Here is a 15077-nt window from a genome sequence, read left to right on the forward strand (position 1 = left end):
ACAGCTGGAGTGTGCTTCCCTTTGTATTTCTTTATTTAGTTGTAAGAGTGCTGCTGCTCAATGGTATATACGATTGAAGTTGAGCACATGTAAGGCACCTATAGGAACACAAGGATCTTGGGAGTTTGATCTGAATATACATTTAGATGAGTCTCAATGGAAATCGGCTTGGAGATCAGCCACTACTTCATTACACTTTGTGATTTTAATGCAATCTTCCTTCTTTTTACTTCTGTACTTTTTACAAAGTACAGACTTAGTGATTGATAGTTCTAGCGATCGTTTGTTGAGGACTAAGATTGTATAGGTTGGTTTCCTAAGTATAGACTGGTTTGCTTGACTTTGGTTGCTGTCTTTGAACTTTTCCGGAAAGAATGGTCTTTTAAATGTTGCAGCTTTCCCATTTTAGAAAGATATCTTTAGCCAAAATCCTGGTTTTCTTATAGTATATTTTCAAAATCTCTGTGAATATAAATTGCTTTCTTTAATCATGCCCCCTCCACCAAACTGAGCAGCAACATCACCCTGGTCTTTGGATAAACTACCTACAATGCTTATTAACTTGATGTACACTACAGCATTCATCTCCTTTGCATCATTTGCTGGTATTATTTGATCACTGGTGTTATTACCATGTGCAAATGAGAAGCATAATAGTCATCTCTATATGCTGCTGCTTGAAAAGACTTCATAGTGACTCAGACAATTCATAATTGGTCAATTTTACTGCATGTTTTCATATATATATTAGCTTTCAGTTGAGCTGAGGCCACCGATTTTAATTGCTAAGAATAATGAACTTAAATATGTGAAATTAATTATGATGATGCATATGCATGGAGTCCACTTTGAATACTTTACAAAGTGACCAGCAGGGGGCCACAGAGATCAGTGCTTGCTCCAGCTCCTTTGAATTATATTGTGGAAAGAATAGAAGGGAAAGTGTACCTGTTCAAAATGCTATAGAAATCTACACCAGTGAAGAGGTAGATAAGAAGGAAAATGAGTTTAAAAGAAACTGAAAGACCGAGCAAAGATTTTTAGTGGAGTAACTGTCAGCATATAATCTGGGAATCATCATTAGGATGACCAAGACCATCCCAAACTGGAAATATACCCTGTGTGACATGGCTCCTAGAGCTCCTATCCAACCCACTGTGTCACAGGCAGAGAAGGCAATGAACAGGACACAGATTTGGAGTCCCCACTTCCCTTGTGCTCTGTGTGGTCACACTGCTTGCACACAGCTTGCTACAGCCGTGAATGTGACAAAACAGCTAGGAAAGAAATAATGTGTTTGATTGTAAAATGAGAAGTATCACTTTTAGGGAAGTATTATTGGATCCATGAGGGTTTCTTGTGAGATCTTACCTTGAGTACTGTGTGCTGTTCTGGAGATCACATCTCCAAAAAGACTTTGATAATATGGACTAAACACAAAGGATAGCCACCAAACTAATACCTGGCCTGCAGTAAGACATACATAGAGAGATTGAAGAAGTTAGGAATGCGGTGGACAATATTTAGACTGCTGTGAGCAATGCTAAATACATGCTGCCTGATATTCAGCACTATGTAACCGACCAGAAATGGCTCCAGGCTAGAAAAATAGCATTTGGCTGGCTAACAATTAACAATCCGTGGAAGACAGCTGTCTCTCTCCACTGAATATAAGTGATGAGTAGCTAAAACTTAGCTGGCTATAACACACAATAGCTGCCAATTCTAAATGCTGACCCACCAAGTTTAGTGACCAAATAGCTGGTCTTTCTTTGGCTGCTGTAACTTAACTGACCAATGCTTAAAATCAACTTAGCTGGCTAAGTTTGAGCTGGACAAAAGTAGATCAGATATTCAATGCTGATCATTGGAAATGGCCTGGCATTGACCAACAGCAGGAATTAGCTGGCCTCCCTCCCGTGGTCTGATTATCATCAAGGATCTTAAGGTGGAACCCATATGTTATTTGAGTATTGCCAGTATTCAGTGCTGGAATCCTTTTAGCTATCCAGGCAAGACAGGAGTGTTATGTGTTAAGACCATAAGAATAACCTTACTGGCTCAGACCAATGGTCCATCTATCCCAGTATCCCATCTTCACAGAGGCCAATCCAAGTCACAAGTACCTGGCAAAAACCCAAATAGTAGCAGCATTCCATGCTACCATCCCATATCTGTCTCAACAACAGACTATAGACTTTTCCTCCAGGAATTTGTCCAAACCTTTATTAAAAATAAAGTTGGGAGTGGTACCAGAGGACTGGAGAAGGGAAGATGTGGTTCCTCTTCCAAAAAGTGAAAATAAGGAAGAGGTAAGGAACTATAGGCTAGTAAGTCTAAGGTTATCAGACGTCCGTGAAAACCTGGACATGTCCTCTTTTTTGAGAACTGTCCGGGCTCCCAGACAGACTTTCCAAAACGCAGCATAAGTCCGGGTTTTGGAAAGCCCAGACAAGCTCTGGCCACATTTGGAGGGCCTCTGAGCATGCGCGGATAACATCACACACATCAATGTGTGCTCCAGGCCCTCCAGACGTGACTTAAGCTCATTGGGGAAGAGAGGAGACTGTGGGGGGAATGGGGCAGGGGTGGGACTGGAGGCTGAACTGGGTGGGGCTGGAAGTAGAACAGGGTGGGGCAGAATGGGGCAGGGCTTATGTATCTGGGGTTTTGCAGAAGAAAACATAGTAACCCTAGGTAAGTCTGACTTCTGCAGTAAGTAAATTAATGGAAACACTTTTAAAACTGAAAATAGTGACATTTCTGGAATCCGTTGGTTTACAGGACCCAAGGCAATATGGATTTACTAGAGGCAGGTCTCGTCAAACAAATCTGATCAATTTCTTTGACTGGGTGACCAGAGAATTGGATAGAAGATGTGAGCTAGATGTGGTGTATTTAGATTTTAGCAACGCCTTCAACAGTGTTCCACACAGGTATTTAATAAATAAACTGATTGCCATTGGTATTGGCCCCAAAGTGACAGACTGGGTCAGGAACTGGTTGAGTGGAAGGTCACAGAGGTTAGTGGTCAATGAAGATCGCTCTGAGGAAAGGGATGATAACAGTGGTGTGCCTCAAGGTTTGGTTCTTGATCCTGTTCTTTATAATATTTTTGCAAGTAATATTGCTGAAGGTCTTAAGATTTGCCTCTTTGCAAATGATACCAAAATCTGATGGTGTGGATAACATGAGGAAGGTCCTAGCGAAGCTTGAGGAATGGTCTAAAATTTGGCAGCTAAGATTCAATGCTAAGAAATGCAAGGTCATACATTTGGGCTGCAAAAACCTGAGGGAAAGGTACAGTTTAGGGAGTGAATAACTTTTGTGCATGAAACAGGAGCATGACTTGGGTGTGATAGTATGTGATGGTCTTAAGGTGGCTAAACAGGTTGAAAAGACAATTGCAAAAGCAAGAAAGATACTTGGGTGCATAGGGAGAGGAATGACCAGCGGGTAAAAGGAAGTATTGATGCCCCTGTATAAGACTCTGGAGAGACCTCATTTAGAATATTGTGTACAATTCTGGAGATTGCATCTTCAAAAAGATATAAACGGGATGGAATCAGTCCAGAGGAAGGCTACTAAAATGGTCGGTGGTCCTCAGCATATGGCGTACAGAGACAGACTTAAAAATCTCAGTATGTATACTTTGGAGGAAAGGCAGGAAATGGGAGCTATGACAGAGACATTTAAATACTTGCTTGGCATAAATGTGAATGAGGCGAGTCTCTTTCAATTGAAAGGAAACTCTGGAACGAGTGAGCATAGGATTATGCTGAAATGGGACAGATTCAGAAGTAACCTCGGAAAATACTTTTTCATGGAAAGTGTAGGGAATGCTTGGAAAAGCCTCCCGGTGGAGATGGGTAACATAGAATGTATCTGAATTCAAAACAGCTTGGGATAAGTACGTCGGATCTCTAAGGGAGAGGAGGAAATAGTAGATGGCATGGTTAAGCAGACTAAATAGGCCATATGGGCCCTAATTCTGCAAAGTGCGCCTAAAGTTAGGCGTAGTTTGGATGTCCTCGGTAGACGTAGTTTGCATAGACATCCAAATTCTTAGGCGTCCTTTACAAAATTGGTTTTTAGGCGGAAGTTAGACGTCCAACCAATGTCTTTAATATTATAATTCTGACGTTATTAGAATGGTGATTTTATGCTGTTTTTCATTATAATTGTGATATGCTGGCAGCATACTATTTTTCTTTTATATGTTTAATCCTTTTATTTATTTCCCTTCTGTCAGAGTGAGTGGGGTTCAAACGAGCAACATCAGGGTAGAAGGCTGTAGGTTTAACCAGTATGCTACAGAGTAAGCTGACAAACTGCATAGCAATTGTAAAACTAGGTCTTATAGGCATTGTAAGGAGGTCTACTTGTGAGTATGGTTTGGGCTTCAGATAAATGTGAGTTTGATAGACATGAGTTCTGTGGACGAGTCAAAGGCATGCTTTGGACATTTCCAATGCGATTTGCAAATTTGGTTTCTGGGTTTTATTTTTGCTTTATTAAGCTCAAAATAAGCCACCATATAAACAGGGCACATCCGGGATTCAAGGGCAAGTTGGATGCACACCTTCTCACAAATCACATTGAGGGATATGAGTAAACAAGGTTTCTCAACAGGGAATACCTGGCTTGGCCTCCGCGGGTGCGGGTCGCCGGACTGGATGGACCTGGGGTCTGATCCGGCGAAGCCATTTCTTATGTTCTTATGTTCTTATCAATACAAACATATTGCATGCAAAATCTACTAGTTTTCTGGCCAAACAGCAATGTTATTTGCTAATTAGATTACATGAAAAATACAGCTTTATGTTTCTTGCTGAAAAGCTACCCTTTTTTTCTCCAATGAGCTGATTCTTGAAACAGGTACATTCAGAAGCAAACCACTTGAAAAGAATTTATATATTGCATAAATAACTTCATTTGTAAAAGGTTAAAAACAGAAAAAAGAGATACAGACCTTAGCATGGCTTCTAGTTCATTGCAAATGGAGGTGTGCAGCTGCACAATGGTGACCTCATTGTGAAATCATCAAGGTGCACCTAGAAGGTAGAATGCCACAATTAAAATTGAAACAGCAATCCACAAAACATGTTGGATTAAAACCCCCTGACCAAGCAATTCAAATCAATAAAGCTAAGTGCTTATCTTTTTTTTAATATGTTATACCTGAAATGCTGAAGTTGAATACGGTTGGTATGGATAGAAGAAACCTTAAAGCCAAATAATAAGTAAAAATCTAAACTAGCTAAGTTTGGGAATACATGGACAAGTGATGAGTGGATACATAAAGCTTATGGGCCATAAGAGTAATCGAGCCCTGAGTGGTATCGCTGAGATCCTGGGAAGTGGATTTAGATGGGCTCTTACACTTACTAAATAAGGCTCCTAATATTATAGTCCATTTGGTGGTGAACAATTAAAATAGGAACATGTGCTGGGGAGCAGAACCCATGACCTCTAGAAGATGAGCACATGGCTTTTACCCACTGAGCCACAGCTGTTTCTTTTTTAGTGGTGGTGGTGGGGGGGTTTCCTTCCATGAGAGCTTAGGAGATCGTAGCCAAGTGACAATCTAAGAAAGTTTGCCTGCAAACGGCAGAGTGCTAATAAAAATGCCAAAGTCCACCATCCATATACTCTCTTATGAGAGCAAATAGGAAGCTGTTAAAATTACTGGAGATGAGGGGGGATTCGAAACCCTGACTTTTGGATTATGAACGCAGCATTTTAAACCACTGAGCTAGAGCTGCTTTCTTGCAAGGTGCCTCTGATATCATACCTAAGGTGCCTTTGATATCATACCTTAGCAGCTCACTAAGCTATGATATCACCTGGCAGTCAGAGACTCTCTGATTGGAAGCTTCTGTAACTCAATGAGTAAAACCCCTGTGATCAACTTCCAGAGGTCATGGGTTTGAATCCCAAACAACTCCCCCAGCCCACATTTGGGCCATGTGATTAATCACATGATTAAAAATTTAAATTGTGATTAATCATGCAATTAAAAAAATAATCAATGTACAGCCCTACAGGACGTACACCAAAATTCTCATTAATGTGCAGTACCTGCTCCAGGTTAATAAGGAAGCATATAGCATACAGTAGCATGTAATAGCATGTAGCATGTAACACTAGCATGTAGCATATAGTACTAGCATGTAGCATGTAGTGCACTAGCATGTAATACTAGCATGTAGTAGTGCTAGCATGTAGCAATAACATGTAGTACTAGCATATAGCATGTAGCACTAGCATGTAGTACTAGCATGTAGCATGTAGCATACAGTAGCATCTGCATGTAGCATGCAGATAGGGAGAATTTCAGATTGGGAAGTTAGTCAAAGATTTTTCTTTTATTCTCAGCAGGTTTGCCCAATCAGAAAGGATATCCCGTCTGGGAGGAAATGATAAACATCACACATCTAGTTAGTGAGGTAAAACAAAAACACACACAATACTTTATTTTTCTAATGGCTGACTAATGAAGGGATGTTTGTATGGTGTATTTTGAGATTTTCTTTATTTGCATCTACATAAGGACATGGGGAGCGTGACTATAAAATAGTCTGTTCTGCTTTATGTACAACAATAAGCTCTCACCTAATTCTCCTTTTTCAGATTAGTTTTAGCTTGCACGATGAGGAAGTGTTCAGATATTTTTACCTGGGTAAATTGCATTGAAAATTGTCTTGATACTTTCAATAATCATTTTTCTTTTGAAACTCGGGCCTTTTGATGGAGCTGGTGAAGGTGATTTCCTAATGTAAGGAAAAGGAAACTGAATTTGACATCATTCCAGTACTTTTCCTGTTGAGCTAAGTAAAGCTCCTTCTGTTTTTGTTACGCTTCCTTCAGCACGCTCGACTTGGAGCTAAACGAGGTCACTTGTTTTCCTTTCTCACAGGCCTTCACAGAAAGATACCGATTATTAGGCAAGCATTACAGCAGACCACTGTTCTTCGGCATTTGGCCCCCAAGAGTTAGTATCTCAAGCTTGTACGGGTTCCATCCATCAGAGGAAAAGAGAAATGCAAAGAATGAAATAGCCCTGCTTCATCTCAAGTTAAAATTGGAAAACTCTAAAGTAGTTGGATGTTAATAGTTATAGAATAATACATGTATTTAATTTCCAAATTAAGGGCTCTGATTATGAACATACATTAACAAATTAACCCCCCCCCCCAAACACACACATTTTTACTAAGCCTCATAGAATTCCTGTGAGCATCAGGGTAGCATCGGAGCATTTAGCGCCCCAGGCTACAGAAGAAACCTCTATCACAGCTTAGTAAAAGAGAGCCTAAGTTATGTTACTGCAGATTAACACTAGAATAGAGAACATGGGGATAATTTTATATAGCATGAAACAACAACGAAGGTGACCAATTGGTTCTCAGTCCCTTTTATTGTGTTAGATTCGACATGATCATGTTTCGGACAATTACATATTAATGTCTTTTTGAGTACAAATAAAGATTTATGTTTAATATAAAAGATTTTATTAACATTGTAGCTTTTAAATGTTAATATATGTTTGCATATTTTGATATACATAAGTTATTTATGATACATATTATTGTGCATTTTTATTTGTTTTTCAATTTATGTTCATATTATGGAGGATGCTGGTATGATTTTATCTTTTCAATACATGTTGTATCTTGGACTCCTGAGGCAGGCCCTTCTTGGGCCGAAACACGATCGTGTCAAGTCTAACACAATAAATGGGATTGAGCACCAAATAGTCACCTTTGTTTCTTGCTCTTCACTGGTGCGAAGGTGGTTTCTCCTTTTTGTTTTCCAGATAATGTTATATAAACACATTTTTACATATTATGCTCCCCTCCCCTGGGTTTCTGAAGAGAGATGATTAAGTGCATGATTTTTTATTTGAGGAATAAACTATTTGGGAGTAATAAAGTAATAAATAAAAATAAAACAAAAACAAAAAAGAAGATAAGATTTTACCTTTTTTTAATTAGCTTTGGATGACAATACCATTGTTTTACAATCACACTCAAAGTGGTATACAACACATAGGTACTTCAAGCATTGCCTCTATCTGTCCTAGTGGGCTTACAATCTATCTAATGCTCCTGGGGCACTGGAGGATTAAGTGACTTGTCCAAGGCCACAAGGAACAGTGCAAGATTTGAACCCACAACCTCAGGGTGCTGAGGCTGTAGCTCTAACCACTGCATCACACTCTGGGGTGATCAATTGTTGAGAAAGTAATACACTGTACCCTCCGAATCCGCAGTTTCAGTATCCGCGGATTCAGTTATTCGCGATTTTTGGGGGGAGGAAAGAAAAGAAACGCTGCATCCTGGACCTCCCCGGTCCTTACCTGGTGGTCTAGCGGGCTTTCAGGGCAGGAGCGATCTTCCTAAGCTCCTGCCCCATGCAGATCACTCATACAAAATGGCTGCGGGGAGTTCTCATCGTAGTCTCGAGAGACTATGGGAACTCTCGAGACTACGACGGGAACTCCCCACAGCCATTTTGTATGAGTGATCTGCACGAGGCAAGAGTATAGGAAGAGCACTCCTGCCCCAAAAGCCCGCTAGACCACCAGATAAGGTCCAAGATGCCGGGGGAAGGCAGGGGGTGGGTCAGAGCCGGCCCAAATGTTATTCGCAAATTTTCAATATTCGCGGGCCATCTCTACCCCTAACCCCCGCGAATATTGAAGAAGAAGTGTATAATGTTACAGTTTATAATGTGATAGAAAACCCAGATTGTTAGGACCTCTTTTGTTTGTGTCAAAATATTTCATCATAGTAGGTTCAAAGGTCTTATGTTTATGGATTGTTTTAAAATGTCCTCTAAGTATTCTGATCTCCTCCCCCTTCTCTACCTTTCTTGATGAGGCTATCATTGGAATGCTTTTATGTTTCACTTATACTGTATATTCTATTTGCCTTCTTTTGCTTATGTCTGACTCAAAGAAGAAGGTATTGCCTTCAAAAGCTAATCAAAAACAATGTTTGAAACAGCTTTGAAACAGAAGAATGTGCTAAAAATGGCATAAGGCGGCAGATAGATATTTTCTTTTTCCCAAAAATGTTCAAATTGCTGTATCTGAAACCCAGTTTTAGGACTTTTTTTCCCCACAGTTTGTCTAAATCTCAAGGGAGTGTGTTGGGGCGTGTTTTGGGCAGGCTTATGATTTGGATATTTTTCTGCAATAATGGAACATTGTAAAAACATCCAGGGCAACTCCCATCTTTTTCAGGTGGAAGCACTGGGCACAAAGCATTCAGGAACCCATGGAGTCTGCTTGAGGAAGATTCCTGTCAGGAGGGTCCTGGACCCAGGGACACCTGCAAGGAGGAGCTGTATATATGACAGAGCCTAAGCTAGCATTTTAATGCCAACATTTAGACTTCAAAAGGCAGGTATTAGACCCTGAGGCCCTGATTCTGCAAAGTGCTTCCCGATTTTAGGCAGCTGTAGGCATCCTACAGCTGTCTAATCAGCAAATCGGGAGGCACATTTTTTTAAAAAAATGCTACCCAGGCAGGCCGCCTATATAGAAGGCGCCTCCGGGAGCCTAGGGAGGCCCGCAAGACCACCTAAGCTCGCCTAAGGGCCTTAGGTGAACCTAGGCGGCCCTAAGCGTTTCCCTAGTAGAGGAAGAGATGCTTACAATGTAGGCCATCAAAATGCTGACCTATATTGTAAGTAGACGCAGCCGCTATACTTATTGTGGCAAGGGATCTCCATGCCGCAGTAAGTATAGCGACTGTGGCCATCTGTCCGATCGCTGGCAGGAGGGTGCCCAACCCCCTCCTGCTGGAAGGCCGCCCCCCAACATTCCCGATCACCGGCAGGAGGGTGCCCATCCCCTCCTGCCGGAACGCCCCTCCCCAAAACTCCCGATCGCCAGCAAGAGGGTGCCTATCCCCTCCTGCTGGAACACTGCCCCCCCAAAACTCTTGATCACCGGCAGGAGGGTGCCCAACCCCCCCCTTGTCGGAACACCCCCCCAAAACTCTTGATCCCCAGCAGGAGGGTGCCCAACCCCTCCTGCCAGAAAGCTGCACCCCCTCCGGACCCCCACGCTAACGACCCCCGCGCTACCCACCCGATGACCCCCCTAACCTTCCCCCAACTAACCTCTAAATTGTTGGCCGGCTGGTCAGGTCTTGTTGCCATCTAGCCGGCAGGCCCGCCTCGTCAAAATGAGGCGGGCCTGCCCCTTCCTGGTCCATGCCCGCTAAGTCTAAGGCCATGCCCAGGATCTAGAAGCCTGGACCAATCAGGCCTTAGGCATAGTGAGTTCGCCCATCCTCACTAACCCCAAGGCCTGATTGGTCCAGGCGCCTAGGTTAGTGGAGATGGGTGGACCCGATAATAATGAAGGGAATTTTTTAAAATAAAGTAAAATTCTGGAATCTCTCATGGCACACCCGGAATCTCTTTGAGGTGCAATGCTATGCTGTGGCACACAGTTTGAGAGATACTGCTATAAATGGTACCTATATCATAGGTGCTGTGGAATGTGATACATAGTGCATGTCAATCTTGTTAGGTACTGTTTATAGAATTGCGCCTAGCGGAGCCTAAACTGGACTTAGGTGCACTAACCTTAGGCACTCCCTATGCAAGGGTTTTCTTAGCCTAAATACCAACACCTAAGATGCCTACCAGTGCCTAAGTCCAGTTTATGCACCTACCATGCCAAAAATGCCCAAGAACTGCCCCTAACCATACCTACTTTCAGGTAGGCACATTAGAGGTGGAAGGAAGGTGTGGACGTCCAATTTCGGCAAGCACAAAAAGCAAAAGGGATTCCTCATGTTTCACCTACCGTGAGGCCAACGAAGAGTCAGGGGTGTGCGGGGGGAGACGGGGGGAGACGGGGGTTGGATTCGACAGGAGACAGGTCTTGCTGCAGGCAGGCCCTGTGGAAGCCTGCAATTGGTCCAGGAGGGGGGTGGGTAGGCAATGGCCCGAGTATAAGCCAAGACCCCAATTTATGAGCCATTTTTTTGGACCAAACAGCTCAGCTTATATTCGAGTATATACGGTAGGTGTCTTTTATAGAGATTTTGGGCCGAAATGCATGCTAGCTAGTATTCCGTACAGATTGTTCCATGCAGAGTGTCTTGTACAGTAAAGAATAACACGGGGAAAAAATCTGTCCCCGTCACTGCACCGTCCCCGGCCCACCATCCTCTGCACCACCCCGTCACTGCCGTTCCCTTCACCGCCCCATCACCATCACCGCCATCCCTTTCACCGCCCCGTCACCGCCACTGCCATCCCATTCACCGCCCCGTCACCGTCCCCACAGCATCCATATAAGCCTTAGTACTGCAATATTTAGCTTATTCCTTTCTTATAAATCAAAGTTCTGGCTGCTGAACTAGAGAAAGATGTTCAGCTGGCAGGGCTTTGTTTATAAATTTTTATCAACACAACTAATATACTACTTTATCCTAAAGCAAAAAATAAATAAATAAATATAATTTTTTTTTCTACCTTTGTTGTCTGGTTTCTGCTTTCCACATCTTATTTAATTCCTTTCATCCACTGTGTGTCTTTTCTCTGCGTCTTCCATTTGCTGTTACTGTGCCTCTCCCTTCACCCCCCTCCCCCAATTGGTCTAGCACCCATCTTCTTCCCTCCGCTCCCCCATAGTCTGGCATCTGTCTTCTTCCTTTCCAGTGTCTTCTCCTCACTCTGTCTTCCACATTTCTCTTCAGGGTCTGTTCCTCTCTACCCTCTTTCAATGTCTGTTCTATTCCTTTCCACCACCACCCTTCCCTCCCTCCTTTACCATCTGTTCCTTTCTACAACCCTTCAGCTCCTCTCGCGTGGCCTATCTATCTACCTCCCTCCCTCTTATTTTCATGGTACGCTACAATGTAATTTGGCAAGCCGCTGGAGCCTGAGAGCTCGGTCCCCAAACAATCTCGCTTCTGTGTTCCTATTTTCCCCATTTCTAATATCTCCTCTATGTATCTGGCATTGCCCCCTCCCCCTGTGTCCATATACCATCCACAAGGCATGTATGTCCCCTTTATGTCTCTGTCCCTATGCCCCCATGCACATAATTTCCCCTGTTTCTGTTACCTTCCTGTGTCCAGATTTTCCCTCTCTTCCTCTTCCACACCAATGTGTTTCTTCTCTTCAACCCCATCTAGCTTCTTTCCCTCTTTCTTCACCCCCCCTCCCTCCCTGCTTCCAGCATCTGGCTCACCTGCCTGTCTTCCCCTTTCTTTCCTGATGTAGGTTTCTTTCTCTTCCTCTTCATCCCCTTAGCTATTCTCTACTTTGAACCACTGTCCTAAAATTAGCAGGTGATAAAAAAATCTCTCCAATGCCTGGTAATGCATTCCATAGTTTTGGTCCTGCAATATAAGAGTTAGAGGATCTATACTGTTCCAGTCTAACAGAATGAAATAATTGAACATCCAAAAGATCCTTATAGGCATACCTCAAAGGCCTGAATGGCAGATATATTTTCAGAGTGGCTGCAATAATAGATGGCACTTGATTATTCGAAACTTTGAAGAGAAGCAACAATATCTTTTAATGACTTCTCCATTAGATTAGGAAGTCAATGTAACTGAATTAGAACAGGAGAGATATGATTGACTCTTGAAATGCTACTAATAATTCTGGTGGCCGCATTCTAAGCTATCTGTAGTGATTTTAACATTTGCTTGGATAACCCAAGTAGCAGGCAGTTACAATATTCAAAGAATAGAACAATCAGACTTTCACTCCCTCCTTCCTAATGTGAGCCGGCAGCCCCCACCCACCCGATCACAGCGTTCTCCCATCTCCCTCCCTCCACCTCACCTTAGATGCAGGCAGAGCTTACTGGCTTTCTTTTTCCCCAGCCGCACGTTTTCAAAGAGCTGTGCACACGTGGCTGCTCTGTTGTTCAATCTTCTCCTCAACCGGAAACAGGAAGTTGCAGCAGAGGAGAAGATTGAATTCGAGCAGCCGCGCGTGCGACTGGGGAAAAAGAAAGCCGGCAAGCTCTGCCTGCATCTAAGGTGAGGTGGAGGGAGGGAGATGGGAGAATGCTGTGATCGGGCGGGTGGGGGCTGATGGACCGCGCGATGTGTGATTGCCTCACTGCGGAGACAAGACCATTCACCGCTCCACGGGGCGGTGAATGGCCTTGTCCCCGTCCCCGCAGAGACCACTATTTTTTCTTCCCCGTTTCGGCGGGTTACCCGTGGCTACTCATGGCTAGCTGCGGGTAACAACCACTATTTCTCTATTTTACAGAATACCATATATAATTGAGATTTTTGGGTTAAAAACATGGCCCAAAAATGGGGATCTCGGTTTATATTCGGGTCAGCACCCACCCACCCCTCTCGGTCCTGTTGCAGGTCTCCCCTGGGCCTGCCATGAGCCCTGGTGGTCCAGCAGTGGGCTGAGATAGGAGAGATCCCTCCTGTCTTCTGTTTTGGTCAACTCTGACACATTCCACCTCCCTCCTGCCTCCCAGATTTTTTAAAAAAAACAACTAACTTTAAAGCCTTGATGGTCCAGCAGTGAACTGGGGTAGGAGCAATCTTCCTATGCTCCTGCCCCGTGGAGAGCTGCTATCTGAAATGGCTGCTGGAATGAGAGGGCATAGGATGGAGTTAAGAAGTGATAAGTGATAAGCTCAGGAGTAATCTACAGAAATACTTTTTTTACAGGAAGGGTAGTAGATGAATAGAATATTCTCCTGATAGAGGTGGTGGAGATAAAGATTGTGTCTGAATTCAAGAAAGTGTGGGTCAGCCAGGTGGGATCAGGCACGTGGGATCTATTCGGGAGAGGAGAAGACAGTGGCTGCTGTGGATGGGCAGACTGGATGGGTCATTTGGCCTTTATCTGCCATCATGTTTCTATGTTCCATTGATGCAGCAAACTGCTTATAAGTAAAATGGCAGGAAACATTAATAACATTGTGTTTGATGATTCATTGCAATTATATTTAAAAAAAGACGTTGTGGATATCTACTATTAGGTTTACATCCAAACAAATGATTTTGGATAAACTGGTTTGGTTGTGGACATAAAATGTGTTTCCCCAATATCACAGAAATGTCCAGCTGCTAGCATAATTTTCATAGTTAACTTTATGGGCATGGAAACGGTTCCCTTACTTTAGCAAGGCATTCCATTATATTTAGTACTTACCATAATTGTTTTTCCAAAACTGAACAATTACAATTGTGACAATAAACTGCTGATCAATGCAGCATACTGGAATAAATTGTACTCCACATTCATTTTAAAATTAGCAATCCGGGTGATCCAGGCCAAAGATTTCTTGTCAATGCTGTTTTATCTGTCTGCATGTGTACCACATGTGAGAGAACTTGTTCATCTCACCACACTTTTCCAGCTGTTAACATCTACATCTCTGTCAATGAATGAGTCTCAAATATTCAAATATTGATATATTCCATAAATTATTACATAAAACCCCCCTCAGAATGCTCATTAGGGGAGCATTTCTCAAAGGAAGATCATTCCCTGATGGATAGATCATATACTAAAGGTGCTTACAGGAACTTTAAGGAGCGCACAAGAATGGAAAACATTTTTAAATATTATTCTAACCAATTTGAAACTAATACAAAAGGACTCAATAGAGACACTCACCTCTTTTACAAAGCCGTGCTAGCGGCTGTCCTGCGCTAACAGCCCTGAAGCCCATACAGATTTAAAGGGCTTTGGGGCTGTTGCCGCACAGCTTTGTAAAAGAGGCAGACTGACTTTTTCACTCACTACCAACAATAGGGCCTTTCAATTGTAAACCATTACTTTCTCATCCCATCTGTCCATCCACTCACCTTCTCTTGAGTTATAATGGCATATAGAGATAGCCTAAGACCTAGATGAGTTTGTACTATTTAAACTGGGATAACAACATTGTTTTTTCTTTGATGAAGAGACGATAATTATAGTAAACTTGTCAGATATATAGTTAATCCAATAAAAAATTATCACCTGCATCTTGTTTATTTACTGCTATTTCCACATACCCAAGTAGAGTAACATGGCAAAGATCTTTACCTCTAATAAAGGATGTACAA

The sequence above is a fragment of the Geotrypetes seraphini genome, chromosome 1 (assembly GCF_902459505.1).
Source record: "Geotrypetes seraphini chromosome 1, aGeoSer1.1, whole genome shotgun sequence".
NCBI classification, from domain to species: Eukaryota; Metazoa; Chordata; class Amphibia; order Gymnophiona; family Dermophiidae; genus Geotrypetes; species Geotrypetes seraphini.